At 32.7% G+C, this 18183-nt stretch overlaps 1 long non-coding RNA gene across 1 annotated transcript in view; it reads left to right on the plus strand.

The window, feature by feature from the left end:
* Positions 1 to 18183, plus strand: part of LOC124367165 — an 81365-nt gene that overhangs the window by 19186 nt on the left and 43996 nt on the right. The window contains exon 2 of the long non-coding RNA XR_006922878.1: positions 1131 to 1181. This is a non-coding gene — a long non-coding RNA (uncharacterized LOC124367165). The remainder of the gene's footprint in view (positions 1 to 1130; positions 1182 to 18183) is intronic.

Here is an 18183-nt window from a genome sequence, read left to right on the forward strand (position 1 = left end):
TGACGAAAACATATCTGCAAGAATGGCCGATGAGTATATTGAGAATCAAGGAGGCTTCGCTGGGGCTGCAAACAATATTTTAAGTACATAGATATACCGTGGCGTACTCAGGAAATAATTATGGTGGGGGGGGGGGGGCTGACCGGGGTTCTCTGGGCCAGCTAATGGAAAACGTTTTAAAAATTCCTCAGAAAAACCGGCATTTTAAGGCATTAATTTAACTTTATTTTAGCTCTTTGAATGCAAGTTTTGAGTAGGGACTATAGGAATAAATGATAAAACCCAGCAGATTAAATAATATTTTAGGTTTTATTTTGACAAAATCGTTTTACATCAGTTGTCTTACAAAACAAAATTGAATCTTCTTTGGGTCTACGTCAGTATGGATAATACACTGCCTGTGTCAACTGGAATTTCCCTGTGGATATTGAGATTGGCTAAGCCATTTAGCCTACTCTCAGACATCGTGTAGAAGTATGTCTTGATAGAAAAGAAGCGCTCTGCTGTGCACAATATTCAGTATGAGTAAAACATTTTTTCTTGAGGGGGGCTACAGCTTCTTTAGCCCCCCAATGGGTTCGCGCCTGTAGGTATATGTTACTATGTCAAATGTCAAAATGTCTATATTTGCTACATGGATACTTAAGACCCATCCAAAAATATTCACTATCGCTCAGCTACATTATATGATGTGACATGGACCATTATAGAACTCAATGTTGCATATAAAGAAATGATGCTCATGCAAAATTTCATGTCTGTAGGTCAGTTCGTTCTTAAGATATCATACAGACGGACAGACATAGGCTTCGTTAACGCTCAGTAATCAGAGAAAATTTAACCATTTCTGTGTCCACTAATGTAATTTGCCTATTACAGCTCGCTTTATACAGCTTTTACAGTCGACACATTTTGCACCACTTTATTAATGTGTGTTTCTGTTTGTTTAGATAAGAGGCGATATTAATTAAATTATCGTTTAGGTGACAGAGGAAATATTTTCACAGGGGAAGCCGCGTCTGCCGCAGCGAGGCCACAGAATCCAATTTACCTTTGTTACCCCGTGTCGGGATGTAATATTTGTGTACAATTTTACGCTCTGAGATTAATTGACAAATATATTTTGTCAGGTGTGGATCCGAGTGTGGCAGTGGATTGTCTCCGAACAAGCTCAACTAGTGGTGAGTGCCTGTTTACTATTACTAAAACTAGTTACCGATTGTTACTAAAACTAGTTACTGATTGTTACTAAAACTAGTTACCGATTGTTACTAAAATAGTTAATGATTGTTACTAAAACAAGTTACTGATTGTTACTAAAACTAGTTACCGATTGTTACTAAAACTAGTTACCGATTGTTACTAAAACCAGTTACCGATTGTTACTAAAATAGTTACTGATTGTTACTAAAACTAGTTACCGATTGTTACTAAATCTAGTTACCGATTGTTACTAAAATAGTTACTGATTGTTTCTAAAAATAGTTACCGATTGTTATAAAAACTAGTTTCTGATTGTGACTAAATCTACTTACCGATTGTTACTTAAATAGTTACTGATTGTTACTAAAACTAGTTTCTGATTGGTGCTAAAACTAGTTACTGATAAACTGTTGTAACATTCGCACCCACTGTATGGAATGTCAATAGATAATATGATCAGTTTCATGAGAGTTTCAAGAGAGTTTTATTTTAGTATTACGACTCTTGAACCCTTTTTAGTCTAATAAAGAACCAAAAGTGAAAAGGTAGTCAAAGTATTGAAAAGTTGCATCAAACTGTTAAGAGCCGGCCCTCTTGTTGCAGCCTCATAAGAGCAATTTACGACTTCATTTTTAGCCGTAGAATAATAGAAGATGTACTTAATACGTATCCAAACGCTTTTTGAACATTTTTAGGTTTGTTATTGTTTTAGAAGAAAAGTTTCAAACCTTTTCTACTTCATCGTTGAAATTCCGGGGATTGTTACTAAAACTAGTTACTGATTGTTACTAAAACTAGTTACCAATTGTTACTAAAACTAGTTACTGACTGTTACTAAAACTAGTTACCGATTGTTACTAAAACTAGTTACCGATTGTTACTAATACTAGTTTCTGATTGGTGCTAAAACTAGTTACTGATTGTTACTAAAACTAGTTACCAATTGTTACTAAAACTAGTTACTGATTGTTACTAAAACTATTTACCGATTGTTACTAAAACTAGTTACCGATTGTTACTAAAACTAGTTACCGATTGTTACTAAAACTAGTTTCTGATTGTTACTAAAACAGTTAACGATTGTTACTAAAACTCGTTACTGATTGTTACTAAAACTAATTACTGATTGTAGTAGCCGGCCCTCTTGTTGCAGCCTCATAAGAGCAATTTACGACTTCATTTTTAGTCGTAGAATAATAGAAGATGTACTTAATACGTATCCAAACGCTTTTTAACATTTTTAGGTTTGTTATTGTTTCAGAAGAAAAGTTTCAAACCTTTTCTACTTCATCGTTGAAATTCTTAAAAAATGTAGACTAAAAAACCTAAAAAGCATTTACATGCGTACTAATTGGGTTTTCTAAATCAAACACCTCCCATAACGCTATGCTCACAAATAGGGGCGTAAAACTGTATAATGTTTAACATTGTAAACCTAAACTATAATTTAGATTCAACTATAATTTTTTTCTAAAGATTAGTTTTAATTTATTTAATGTTAATCAATATTTGTATAAAGTATTATAAGTACAGTGCATTATAAATAAGTAATAATGTATATACTTGTATTGCGATGTTAAAAATTTTGTTACTTCTAATTTTGTATTTGTATTGGTTTTAATTTAATGCACTATTGTAAACTGGCGGTAGACGATGAAAGAATAAAGAAATAAATACCATGTTTTGGGGGAAAAACTCACTGCAGCCTTCACCTTTATAGAAATTATTGAGAGATGTAACTTGGTTTACTTTACAAAATATGTGATGTTTTATAAATCCTAACAATTGTAAATTAAATTTGCAAATATTTTGAATGGAAATTAAATTCATAACTAAAGAATTCTTTGAAATAAACACAGATGCTCATATTTTTGTACGGCAAAAATATTAATGTTGCAAAGTTGGCAGAAGCCGACGCTACACAGTTGGCTGCACTGTAGTCAGTTGTTTGTCCAGATGATGGTCACAGATTACAGCCACGAGCAACACATTACGTTTCCTTTCATAGCCACTCGTGAGCGCATTTGTCTTAATTCATTTTAATTCACCTATGATAAAAAGTAAAAGAGGTAATTTTATAGATTTACTAGCTGTTTCCCGTGGCTTTAACACGCTTTTCGTAAGGTTTGCCCGTGTATGAGCAGTTCTGGTTCAAGTGAATTATATTTCAAACGCCGATGTAGAGTTTACCTTGTTGACACGTTCAAAAAATCTTTCAAAAGTGTATGTTTATAGCTGTTACACATACATTTACTTTATTATAAGGTGGTCTAACACTCAAGTCAACCATAAATTTATTTTAAAGACAAATATACATGAAAACTTAGCGCCTTCAAATAGTGTTTCGATATTTAATATACGTAACTGTATCGTAATTGCAGTTTATAATGTTCAGGCGCTTTTAGAACTTTTATATTTTACAGCGCCGCCTGGTGAGTTACATAAATGGGCATAGCATATAAACCTTCTTTGTTGAAAAATACATATACATACAAATTTTCATAATGATTGGTCAAATTGGTCGATTGAGTCTATATAGGACATACGGACAAACATTCATTCAATTGTAATTAATTTTTGTATAGTTAAATTGTATATATGAAATAAAATTATTAGTATTTATTTAGATTCTGTCTCAAAGGTAATATCATATTGGTCATCTTTGCAAATTACATCGGGGCCACTTTTACATATCTCGATCATGTAAAACTTATGTAACTTTTTTTAAAAAACCATGTTGAACTCTTTCATAATTAATTTTTGTTTGGTCTTTAAGAACAGTTTTAATTAACAATATCTTTAGACGATTTAGGATTTATTGTACCTTCTGAAGGTAAAATTATTTTATTGTCTAACAATTTTTATATACTGCTTTACAAAACCCTGTTTTTTATACAGGGAAAATTGTTTTCAGACTACAGAAGTTTTCACTAGAAATTAAAAAAAAGAGTGATACGATATCTTAACCCGTTCCCGAATAAAAGGTACTTATTTGTAACAAAACCAAACTTTCTGTAAAAGCAAAAGAGACCTAATCAACTACGAACAATAGCTACTTTTCCACACTTATACAATACATAAATTTAAAGATAAGATTTTGGGCTTCCATATAGAACAAAGAGCAGAAATAGATTATTTTTCTCAAATTTTTAAAGAGCAACCCCCAATTAAGCAATATTTGTCCTGAGGTGTGTTTACATTTGCCTCGTAGGAAACGCTTGGTCTGGGATGTTGTATATTTTAATAAAAGGTAAGGTAGGGTTAATATTGTGGGGATTCTGTGAGACCAAAAACTTTAACATGGTTGTTTCCTCACTCTACTCAGCCTATTAATGCATAACTCTGTAGTTTTTTGTAATTCAAATTAAAAAACATAATATATTATTATAAATAAATCATACTTATGTAACACTTAATAAAAAATTACTATCAATTGATCAATTTAAACTGTCACCTTTAAAAATCTCTATTTTATTTTGGCCATTATTTTCAAATCAAATTTTCTCAAATGTTCCAATCCTTTCAGAAGAACCTTCCCAGTTTTCTGATTATTAGGGCTTTATATGGTTGTTAGGGATGTTCAAGAATGGAGGATCCATGAGAATGGGCCACCAGAGACCACTGTAAAGACTAATTATTTTCTCTTAAGTTCAAAATTAATTGATCAAATTATGCCGCACTACTTTATACATTTTAATATGCTAGTGAATCAAAATTGCACAGAAAACATAAAAAAATGTTCAGTTGTACCAATACAAATATAAATGATTATAAATAATTACTAAAAAAAGTTTGGAGATTAGCGTGAGTCAGCCAACTTTGAAATTCTCCAATTTTACATCCAATTGGCTATAAACATAAACACATTGTTACCTACTCTTCAGCGCTTTGTGTTTATAATATTTTAGGGACCCCAATTTTAGAAAAAAACTCTTTTAAATAAGTTAACTGAAAATTCCAGCATTTGAAATGTATTGTAGTAGTTTATATTAAGTAATCTTAAAAGTGAGGATCCCAGAAACAATTTTTATATCACAAAAAAGTATATCGAAAAGATATTGTCAAACTTCCATAGCATTTTTATATGGAACTAGTAAAAGCGTGAAATGTGAATTCAAACTGTACTGTTGAAAAACAAATGTTGAGACATGAACGACAGATTGACGGATATATAGTACTGCTCGTCAGTTGTGTGGCTGACTAGATTGGTCAAATATTGATATACGAGTATGGATAGCGTGGCGTTACAATGAGCTCAACTTCTCTTCTCTTTGCTTACAATACTTTACAGACATACATACAAATTACCATTAAAAACGTCAACTTGTGAGACCTCCTATGCCTCACAAGTAAATCGCTTTCTCAAATTTTCTAGATCAGTGTCTATTTCACAATTCTTCTTCATAGTTTACTTGGAGGCTTCACTCTAGCTTCCATTGTGTATTTATTTATCTTTTACAGATTGGTAATCACATAGACTGCCTTCTTATTGATGCACTCTATTTATCTCCATTAAATCGATCTCAACTATCTTTCCACAACATCTTTTAGCAAATAACAAATTGTATTCCATTAACTCTTTACTCATCCCTTAAACACTTATCCACTCGTCTATACAATTTATTTATTTACATACGGTATACACCATTTTACATTTGATATAGGTATTATGAAAATACAAGAGGCTTGATAAAAACAACCTACATAAATAGTTTAAATGCATAAATGCTACAGCAAACAAAAGCAAAACAAGTGCCAAATAACATCAACATCGTGAATAAAAAGAACAATTACAACAGCAATATATGTAGTTCATAAACAAGTGCAACATGCAGGTGGATCCGTAAAAAAACTTAATTAAAGTAGCGTATAAATTATAGAGTTACTTACTATACTACTAAGAAATACCTATACATATGAGCAAATACAATACGAAAGAAAAAATAAAGTTTAGCGTAGCCTATGCTCATTGATATATAAAAACATCTCAAGAAACCAATTCAGTTTAGCAAAATAGAAAACATGCTACAATACATGCAGATTTTGATGCCATTACAATATATGAACAAAAGTGTTAAGAAAATAGCAAGCAATATATAACATTCACTCGAAACCATTTCTATTTAGCGAAATATAAAATATGCGACAATACATGCAGGGTTTGATGCCATTAAATATAAACAAAAGTGTTAAAAAAAACAAAAATGCAGCGAGCAAAATATAACGTTCAGTGTCAGAGTTTCACATGTGGCCAGAGAGATATTTCGTGACCACCCTCTTGAATGATGTGTCGGACATGCTGAACAAATCAATATGCGCAGGAAGACCATTAAAAGTAATTTATAAAAGTTTCCCATTTATACAAACTTCGTCTCATATTATTTGGACTTTGAAGGTAGTATTGTGTTTATCAAGCTGAAATATATAGACGTGTAACGGATCTCACTGGAATTTCTTGCAAAATTTAAACACAACAACTTAATTGATTCTCGATATTTCCCTTAAAGAGGCTTTGCTAACCGAAAATCAGATTTCCCAGAGGGACATCATAATTAAATTCGATATTGCCTATATTAAATTGAAGATTGATGCATAATGTTAAGCACACAACTCACCTCGAACTAGAGATACCGCGTTGAGTTACAAGCTTCGCTAACGCTCAGCCAATTGTCTTTAAAAACTACCTACTTTTTGATTATTCAGACAAGAAGCATCGAGAAATAACAAGAGTTAACTATCTATGCAGACAATTAAAATGAACTTCGCCCACATCATGTTCACCTAGTCCAAACGTGACGTTTGACATTGTAGTAACTTGTCAACTTTCTGCCTAATTTTAAAATAAATAATTTTATAAAAAAGGAGATATTTCCATACTTCTATTGATTGAGCTGTTTCAAAGTACATACATGGTAATTGAAAGACAACTCTCCTATTTTTAAATAAGAACGAACGTAACAAGAAATAGCACTACTGTGCCCGTTATGGAAAGATCAAAGATCAGTAAATGTTACTACATTAAGTTACGGTGAGATACTTTCTTGGTATATTTTTGTTGCAAATTTAATAGAACTTAACAAGTAGTTCAGAAATTACATAATTTTAAATTTCCTGTACAAATATTCTTTACGCTAAGATATTGTGCGAATATTGTATGAGTGTATATTTTAGTTATTACATTCATAATTGATATAAATATCCATATTTTATATTTAATATTTAATATATACATTTATTTACACATTCTAGTTAAGAAAACCTGTTTTAGGTTAAATTTTAACTAATGATATTAATAAATTATATTTGTTCAGTATTATTAAATTGTCATACCATGAAAGAATAATAATTATGAGGTGTTGGCTGAAGAAGCCACTTGACCTGCATTCAATCAAAGCTTTGACAAAAACTTCATGCTTTATTTCAATAAACTGAGAGTGTATAAAAATTAATTATAACCAAAATAGACTTGCAGGTATTCACATAGGAAATTCTGTTTAGATTAAGTTGTCTTGGAATTGATTTTTAATTTAATTTGTTATTGAATTTACAATAAGTGTCAAACTTTACACACTGAATTTCTTCCTGTATGATTTATTTATCGGAACTGAAGATATACTGCAGTTGGAAAATAAAGAAATTTGGTTTCATTGTAACACTTCGGAACAAATTTGGACTATTTCAACGCCACAGATAATTTACAGTACCGTATGGTCAATCTTTTCACTACTGAACACCATTATTACACCAAAAAACTACCAACTAAACTTAAGCTGCGACAAAAATTAATTTTTATATTTTATTAACTTCTGAGGCTCCGAAATTAATAGGACGAATTTAAATACAAGAGGTGACGTACTCCAAACTCCGCCAATCACCTGTGTTACCAATCACCTGTGTTACCTGTTTAGATGACATAACACCAATATTAAACATTTACCTAGAATATAAGTAAAAAGCTTTTGACTTCTAAAAATTCAAACGATACAAATAAAATACACAATAAACTATTTATAAATAATTAACATACCTCCGTCGCGTTGGCGGAGAGACACATAACAGACACACAGCGATGTGTGTTTCAGACAATTAACAACGACACATTACTGGTTTTTCTGTAATACGCTACATTAAACTAGTTACTTGTATGGATATAAATGTATATTATGTGTCCAAAAGGTTTGAATATAGCAACCTATATATTTTGAATGAAACAAGCAGTTCATATACTATTACAGGACCAATCTGGGTTATGCCTGAAAATTGTATTTAGTGCTATAGCATTGTTTTTCTCCGAGCAAATAAAATAAAAAATGGAAACCTGTCTTGACAATATATATATATATATATATATATATATATATATATATATATATATATAAAACATCAATGTTGTGGTATTAAATGAAATGTATTTTTATTTATTACAATATGAAGTTAAATTAATAGTTTAAATTGTTGAAACAATTAGAAAAGTGTCAATTCATTATAAAAAGATCGTTTAGGCATAGGGTGTGCTTTAATATTATATTGCATATTAAAGTTTTTAATTTATAGTAATATTCATTTTTTTGGTTAGAATTGTAGATAAAAGCAGAAAAAGATTATAATTATAAGTGATTATAATTAATGGTTAGAATAAGTATGGGATAGTGAGTTACTTCCTAGATAAATAACGGGTTTCGCTTATTTAAAAACTGTATCCCACGGAAATTAAAAATTAATTAACCCAAAATAAACGTATAAGTTGAAAAATACCTGCTTTAAAAATACTTTAGAAATGGGGTTTTTGTACGCTTAAAACCTTAAACCGGAATAACAATACTTGATGATGTTCAATTATTCAACGCAGTAAGTCTCTAACATCGAAAAGTAGAAAAAGGTGATAATGCTGTTTTAGGATTAAATTAAATTTTTAACAGATGCAAAGAACAAGTAAGTGTGCCAAACTAATCCATGCTAAAAAGTTTAACTTAAACGTTCAACTTTATGTGCACATGATGAGTAATAATGTTAATGTTGAGGTTAGCTCCTAATGTTGAGGTTTCACCCTCCTTTTAGTGCAGCGTCTAGAATCTGACGCTGTCACGGACATTATTCCTGGAACTGGAGTCATGTTCGTTTGAGAAGATCCAAAAATGTCGGCAACGAAGCTCAAACGTACTCTTTACATCGTTTCGACATCAGAGACACCCAGACTACAAAATACAGGGTTTTCATAAATGAATGGTACAATTTAAACATAAAATAAAAAGAGAACCGTACGAAGTACATTAAAAATATTTATTTCATTAGAATCCTCGTTAAAAAAAATTTATACTGATACATTTAGTACATTTCAATGTGTCCACCACCGATAGCTCTGCAGACATCTAATCTATGGTCGATCTCGGCCCATACACTGTGCAGCATGTCTCTTGTAACCGATGATACTGCCTCATAAATCCTTTCCTTTAAATGAGCTAAATCACGGATCTTCTGAGAATAAACAATGTTTTTCACGTATCCCCACAAAAAAAAATCGCATGGAGTCAAATCCGGGCTTCTAGGAGGCCATGCTATTGGGCCACCTCGACCTATCCATCTTTGTCCAAACTTGTCATTCAAAGCATCACGAACAAAGTCCTTATAATGGGGTGGCGCACCATCTTGTTGAAAATACACCATTTAACATTAGACAAATAAAACTAATTGAGCTGAAGAATTCAGAGGTGCCAACCATATTTTTCTACCTTGCATAGCAAATTGTTTATAAGCATTCAAAATTGCACCATTCATTTATGAAAACCCTGTATATAAATATAGTGTAGTCCAGGTGAAGAGCTATTCTCATTATCTTACCAGGTGCGCAATGAATAATAATTGTGAAGAGCATTATGAGTGTAAATGAGGGTGAAATGTGGTTTAGTTTGTGACATGAGCAATGCCAAGTGTTGATTGGACTTAAAATTATAGTTAATAGCCCAAGCGAAAGTGCAAGTGATTACAGAAGGCATGAAAGTTTATGTGGTAACGAAACATTACTTGGAACTGCTACGAAATCACTTCATTTACAAATGTTTTCCGGACAAAAATGGGGAAGTATAAGGTCGAGTTCTGATTTTGTATTTACTGCAGTTCGAAAGTTTTTAAAGATAGGTACCTCAAGGTATTGCACATTCTTATAGATTACTTAGATTTAACATTCTCAATGTCGAAAGATTAAATTATCAGTTTAATTCATTCAGGGGTGAATGATTGATTTGACCTTATGAACTGAAGCAACAGGGCAAATATACAGATGCCAGGGTGCATGACGCTGCACAGCCCAAGTATAGCCGTATGTGTTATAGCCGTAAGTAAGTAAACATATTTCTCACACTATCAGGTATGGCGTTCTCAATATAAGGGATTTTTGGTAAAAAAATTAGAAATAATTGGAAAAATCGCGTGTATTCCAAACTAGAGTTGAATGAAAGCGTAAAACACCAACTCATTGACTCATCCTTCGAGAACGCCGTGGATTGCATCTCTATACAATATCTAAATTATAATGTCTTGGTTTTGTACATATTATACCGATATCTAGGAATTATCTCACCACCAGATTTCAAATAATGGCAAGGGTTATACATTTTTGAAGGTGCAAACTTATATACGGTTGTTTATAGTTGATGATATTGAAAATTTAATGTTTAATATACAGGTTTAAAAATTGTGCACAGTAATCATTTATGTACCATTCTATTATATGCATATGTTCTTCCTTTTTAAAATCATATTTATATTCTGTTAGCGTTCTGTATCAATATTGGTAATTACTGTATTTAGTTTGTTTCTGTTTGTTTGTATTCTTAATGCAAAATATTTCAGTGTATTTCTTGCACTCTTTGTACCGTTTTACTGGCACATGAGGGGTTAGCTTTGAAATTTAAGTTTTGTGAAGGTTCAAAAAGGAAACGAAAATCTTCTGAAAATAATCAGTGGATTTAAAATTAAAATAAAAACTTCTTGATTACTTTTAAGTTCAAACTTGTAATATATTCGTCACTCAAAAAAATGTACAAAGTTCTCACAGCTTGTCTTTTATTCAATTTTCAAAATTCAAAACTTTCACGCTCTAATCTGATCTGGCAATTCTTCACTTTAATTTATCTTCAAAACTCAATTTTATTCTGTTACTAATTTCATTACTTTACTTTATATATCAACAATATTTGTATTATAAAAAATCTTCTGTGTTAGAGAATTAAAATTACTTCTTTTCAGTATTAGAGAATTAAATTGCTGAAAGCATCCGCAGGTTCGATGACGATTAGCAAGAAACAACTCTAAACACTTTCAAAGGCTTTAATCCGTTTACTACTACTACAGATCAACTGAGACGGGAGGTACGGCACGTCTACCTCACCCCACCTCTCAATTTCGTTATCAAACTCTCCCATCTGCGATGCGCGCCTCGCTGACAGAAGGCTTTTTGTACTGTCCAGTCCTTATCATTCTTCTGGGCCTACTCGTTCCACCGGTAATCCAGTTACCCCAAAATTACTATTTAACACAATCGGTACATCTTGATTTTTATATATTAGACTCTGAACCACGCTTCTTTTTCTGTTGTAAGTGGATTATGTTATTAATACCGTAAGCTATTCACTTGATGGAGCTTAATCAAACTATTACAAATTTTATTTCATGGTTACTTTATTCTAAAATTGACATGTGTTTTTAACTTGATTTAATTTTGCTGTTCAACACGACTTATATTTTGATGCGAGAATCTTCCGAACGGGCTCGCCTTGGAGGAATCGTAATTTATTTGTCTATTTTGATATAGAATAGTGTTCTGTTAACCATAAATTGTTCATTCTTTGTTAGATTCAATATGTGTCACACATTGTAAATGATTTTTATCCTATGTATTTGTTGTACATCCTGTTTATGAGATAAATAAAGTGTATTATTATATTATTATTATTACATAGTTGAAAGATGTTCTGAAAATGTATCTACAACTGAAAACGTTTAAGGATAAACTGTGTTCAGTTTGGGGTCAAATAGTAGTCCGTCCGTCTGTGCCGTAACTCCTCGGTAGAAACGTCCTAGTGACTTGAATATCTGTACATGGGTTTCTTCGGGTTTAAGGGGAACACTCTCTCTAAGGCAACTGTTCTTCTGAAGAACATAGTTAAAAATCGGGAAATTTTTGAAAGTAACACCTATAGTTGAGAGAAAGACTTAACAACCAGTACTCTTAGATCGGTCTCATATCAAGGTGGAATTCTTCATCCTTCCCCCAATTTCCATCTACCTGTGAAACCGCCCTAAAAATGAAATGGCTTTTCAACTTCTGTGGCCATGACACAAGATGTAAATCGAGATTAAATTAAAGTAATAAAAATATAAAACATGCAATAATAATAGATCTTCGCTAACCAGACAATTAAAATAATAATTTCCATGTTGTGATTAAACTGGAGAGAGGAGTTATATCCTTATTTTATTGTAATGATTGAGTACAACGTTAAACAATGAAAATAATAATGGTAAGTTAATTATAAACAAGAACGTAGCAAAGTGAACGGTGGGGAGAGATCACTGCTTAAGTGACGGTGACGTAACCGAGTTGACGTCATGTGGCTAAAGTCGGCAGACAGTCTGATGTGATGCGCAGTAGCAAACTTTTCCTTACCTAAGCAAACATGCATGGAACTTTTCCAACTACTTATGTTCGAGTGACTAAGTACTATAACACTAAGTATGGGATACAGTGTACAGTATGTTTGCCGTCACTAAATAGTAATAGGAAACTTATATTACCCTGGTATAACATTGCTTAAGATGATTGAAGGCAATTGAGTTTAAAAGACAATTCATTTTATCTCACTATAACTGTAAATGTTGAATTTAGCTTCAGTTCACCTTCCACTTAGTGCAACGTCTGAATCTGACAATGTTAGAGATATGACTGATGGAATGGAGTCATGACCATCTGAAAAGATCCAAAAAAGTCGGCGACGAAGAAGGTCAAAATGAATCTTTACATCGTTTCGATATCAGAGACATCAAACTACTCTTCGTCGCCGATTTTAAAGATAAAAGGGCGTTAAAGAGATTTTTAAACTTCAAACAAACGGAGAGGCAAAGCACAAAAACAAACACACGTTGAAACAAAATACGATTCATGACCTGATTAGGTTATATTTATACAATTTTAAAGGAATTTCGATTTCTTATTAGATAATTTTGGTAGGCTGTGAGTAATTAATTGTAAATAGTTTGAGGGACAAGGAAGACAATATATCCAAAGTTTGAGTTAGACTGGAAGTGATCCCTTCCAGTTACTGTCCCAAACTTTTGGCGGCTCGTGATACACTGACAGGTGGATCATCTCATACAAGCAGCCCAGACACGAGCACGATGCTTGGTTTAAACTTTGTTATTACCGACGGATCATATGAAGAATAATAGGATTTCGAACATTTTCCACCATTGCATGTTATAAAAAATATAACAATACTATTAGGGATCGAAATTTCCTGGACAAGAAGAAGAGGGTTAATTTTTTTATTTAAGTCCCGAACTTCTCGAATCCTATGATATACCAACTGAATGGCCTTAACGTACAATCTAGTTAAGCTAAGGCACCAGTAAGACAATATATCATAACTCTGACACAGCGGAAGTAAAAACGTGTTGTTGTTATCCCGAACTTCTAGATTATTGTAATGTATGATAGATTGGCCGTCACATTTAATCTAGTTAAGCTAAGACACAAGTAAGACAATGTATCATGACTCTGAGACAGTGGAAGTTATAACGTGTTGTTGTTATCCCTAACTTCTAGATTATTGTAATGTATGATAGATTGGCCGTCACATTTAATCTAGTTAAGCTAAGACACAAGTAAGACAATGTATCATAACTCAGAGACAGTGGAAGTTATAACGTGTTGTTGTTATCCCGAACTTCTAGATTATTGTAATGTATGATAGATTGGCCGTCACATATAATCTAGTTAAGCTAAGACACAAGTAAGACAATGTATCATAACTCTGAGACAGTGGAAGTTATAACGTGTTGTTGTTATCCCTAACTTCTAGATTATTGTAATGTATGATAGATTGGCCGTCACATTTAATCTAGTTAAGCTAAAACACAAGTAAGACAATGTATCATAACTCAGAGACAGTGGAAGTTAAAACGTGATGTTGTTATCCCTAACTTCTAGATTATTGTAATGTATGATAGATTGGCCGTCACATTTAATCTAGTTAAGCTAAGGCATAAGTAAGACAATATATCATAACTCTGACATAGCGGAAGTTATAACGTGTTGTTGTTATCCCGAACTTCTAGATTCTTGTGATGTATGATATATTGGCCGTCACATTTAATCTAGTTAAGCTAAGACACAAGTAAGACAATGTATCATAACTCAGAGACAGTGGAAGTTATAACGTGTTGTTGTTATCCCTAACTTCTAGATTATTGTAATGTATGATAGATTGGCCGTCACATATAATCTAGTTAAGCTAAGGCATAAGTAAGACAATATATCATAACTCTGACACAACGGAAGTTTTAACGTGTTGTTGTTATCCCAAGCTTCTAGATTCTTGTGATGTATGATATATTGGCCGTCACATATAATCTAGTTAAGCTAAGGCACAAGTAAGACAATGTATCATAACTCTGAGACAGTGGAAGTTATAACGTGTTGTTGTTATCCCGAACTTCTAGATTCTTGTAATGTATGATAGATTGGCCGTCACATATAATCTAGTTAAGCTAAGGCACAAGTAAGACAATATATCATAACTCTGACACAGCGGAAGTTATAACGTGTTGTTGTTATCCCAAGCTTCTAGATTCTTGTGATGTATGATATATTGGCCGTCACATATAATCTAGTTAAGCTAAGGCACAAGTAAGACAATATATCATAACTCTGACACAGCGGAAGTTTTAACGTGTTGTTGTTATCCCAAGCTTCTAGATTCTTGTGATGTATGATATATTGGCCGTCACATATAATCTAGTTAAGCTAAGGCACAAGTAAGACAATGTATCATAACTCAGAGACAGTGGAAGTTATAACGTGTTGTTGTTATCCCGAACTTCTAGATTCTTGTAATGTATGATATATTGGCCGTCACATATAATCTAGTTAAGCTAAGGCACAAGTAAGACAATATATCATAACTCTGACACAGCGGAAGTTATAACGTGTTGTTGTTATCCCTAACTTCTAGATTATTGTAATGTATGATAGATTGGCCGTCACATATAATCTAGTTAAGCTAAGGCACAAAGTAAGACAATATATCATAACTCTGACACAGCGGAAGTTTTAACGTGTTGTTGTTATCCCAAGCTTCTAGATTCTTGTGATGTATGATATATTGGCCGTCACATATAATCTAGTTAAGCTAAGACACAAGTAAGACAATGTATCATAACTCTGACACAGCGGAAGTTTTAACGTGTTGTTGTTATCCCAAGCTTCTAGATTCTTGTGATGTATGATATATTGGCCGTCACATATAATCTAGTTAAGCTAAGACACAAGTAAGACAATGTATCATAACTCAGAGACAGTGGAAGTTATAACGTGTTGTTGTTATCCCTAACTTCTAGATTCTTGTAATGTATGATAGATTGGCCGTCACATATAATCTAGTTAAGCTAAGGCACAAGTAAGACAATATATCATATCTTTGACACAACGGATGTTTTAACGTGTTGTTGTTATCCCAAGCTTCTAGATTCTTGTGATGTATGATATATTGGCCGTCACATATAATCTAGTTAAGCTAAGGCACAAGTAAGACAATGTATCATAACTCTGACACAGCGGAAGTTATAACGTGTTGTTGTTATCCCAAGCTTCTAGATTCTTGTGATGTATGATATATTGGCCGTCACATATAATCTAGTTAAGCTAAGGACACAAGTAAGACAATGTATCATAACTCTGACACAGCGGAAGTTTTAACGTGTTGTTGTTATCCCAAGCTTCTAGATTCTTGTGATGTATGATATATTGGCCGTCACATATAATCTAGTTAAGCTAAGACACAAGTAAGACAATGTATCATAACTCAGAGACAGTGGAAGTTATAACGTGTTGTTGTTATCCCGAACTTCTATATTCTTGTAATGTATGTATGATATATTGGCCGTCACATATAATCTAGTTAAGCTAAGACACAAGTAAGGCAATATATGAAAACTCTGACACAGCGGAAGTTATAACGTGTTGTTGTTATCCCGAACTTCTATATTATTGTAATGTATGATATATTGGCCGTCACATATAATCTAGTTAAGCTAAGACACAAGTAAGGCAATATATGAAAACTCTGACACAGCGGAAGTTATAACGTGTTGTTGTTATCCCGAACTTCTATATTATTGTAATGTATGATAGATTGGCCGTCACATATAATCTAGTTAAGCTAAGGCACAAGTAAGACAATATATCATATCTTTGACACAGCGGAAGTTTTTAACGTCTTGTTGTTATCCCAAGCTTCTAGATTCTTGTGATGTATGATATATTGGCCGTCACATATAATCTAGTTAAGCTAAGGCATAAGTAAGACAATATATCATAACTCTGACACAGCGGAAGTTTTAACGTGTTGTTGTTATCCCAAGCTTCTAGATTCTTGTGATGTATGATATATTGGCCGTCACATATAATCTAGTTAAGCTAAGACACAAGTAAGACAATGTATCATAACTCAGAGACAGTGGAAGTTATAACGTGTTGTTGTTATCCCTAACTTCTAGATTATTGTAATGTATGATAGATTGGCCGTCACATATAATCTAGTTAAGCTAAGGCATAAGTAAGACAATATATCATAACTCTGACACAGCGGAAGTTTTAACGTCTTGTTGTTATCCCAAGCTTCTAGATTCTTGTGATGTATGATATATTGGCCGTCACATATAATCTAGTTAAGCTAAGGCATAAGTAAGACAATATATCATAACTCTGACATAGCGGAAGTTTTAACGTCTTGTTGTTATCCCAAGCTTCTAGATTCTTGTGATGTATGATATATTGGCCGTCACATATAATCTAGTTAAGCTAAGACACAAGTAAGACAATGTATCATAACTCAGAGACAGTGGAAGTTATAAACGTGTTGTTGTTATCCCGAACTTCTATATTATTGTAATGTATGATATATTGGCCGTCACATATAATCTAGTTAAGCTAAGACACAAGTAAGGCAATATATGAAAACTCTGACACAGCGGAAGTTATAACGTGTTGTTGTTATCCCGAACTTCTAGATTCTTGTGATGTATGATATATTGGCCGTCACATATAATCTAGTTAAGCTAAGGCACAAGTAAGACAATATATCATAACTCTGACACAGCGGAAGTTATAACGTGTTGTTGTTATCCCGAACTTCTAGATTCTTGTGATGTATGATATATTAGCCGTCACATATAATCTAGTTAAGCTAAGGCACCAGTAAGGCAATATATCATAACTCTGACACAGCGGAAGTTATAACGTGTAGTTGTTATCCCGAACTTCTTGAATCTTGTGATATACCAACATATTGATAAGGCACGAGGAAGACAATATATCATATGTCTGACACAGTTGACGTGATATCGTGTCGTTTTTGTCCCGACCTTCTGACAACTTGTGATAGAGTGACAGTTGGGCAACCTTATACAACGTTGCAAAGAAAAGAACCCTAAACATTGTAACACACTTTTTACAATTATAGGTGAAATTTCTCATTATTAAAACGACGAAGTTTAATTAATTAGTGAACATAAATTCTGTGTTTATATTCGTTTGTGAATTGTTGTAAATAAAATGCGACCATGTTATTTTACTATATTTATTAGTTGATTTCCCTCTTTCGTATACACAACTTTCTTACCGTCGAGGATAAAATGAATAAGCTAATGTTACGAAGTGAAGCAGAAATAAACCGTGTAGCTGTTAAGATGGATTGATGACCGCTG

This window comes from Homalodisca vitripennis, chromosome 8, assembly GCF_021130785.1.
Source record: "Homalodisca vitripennis isolate AUS2020 chromosome 8, UT_GWSS_2.1, whole genome shotgun sequence".
Classification (NCBI taxonomy): domain Eukaryota; kingdom Metazoa; phylum Arthropoda; class Insecta; order Hemiptera; family Cicadellidae; genus Homalodisca; species Homalodisca vitripennis.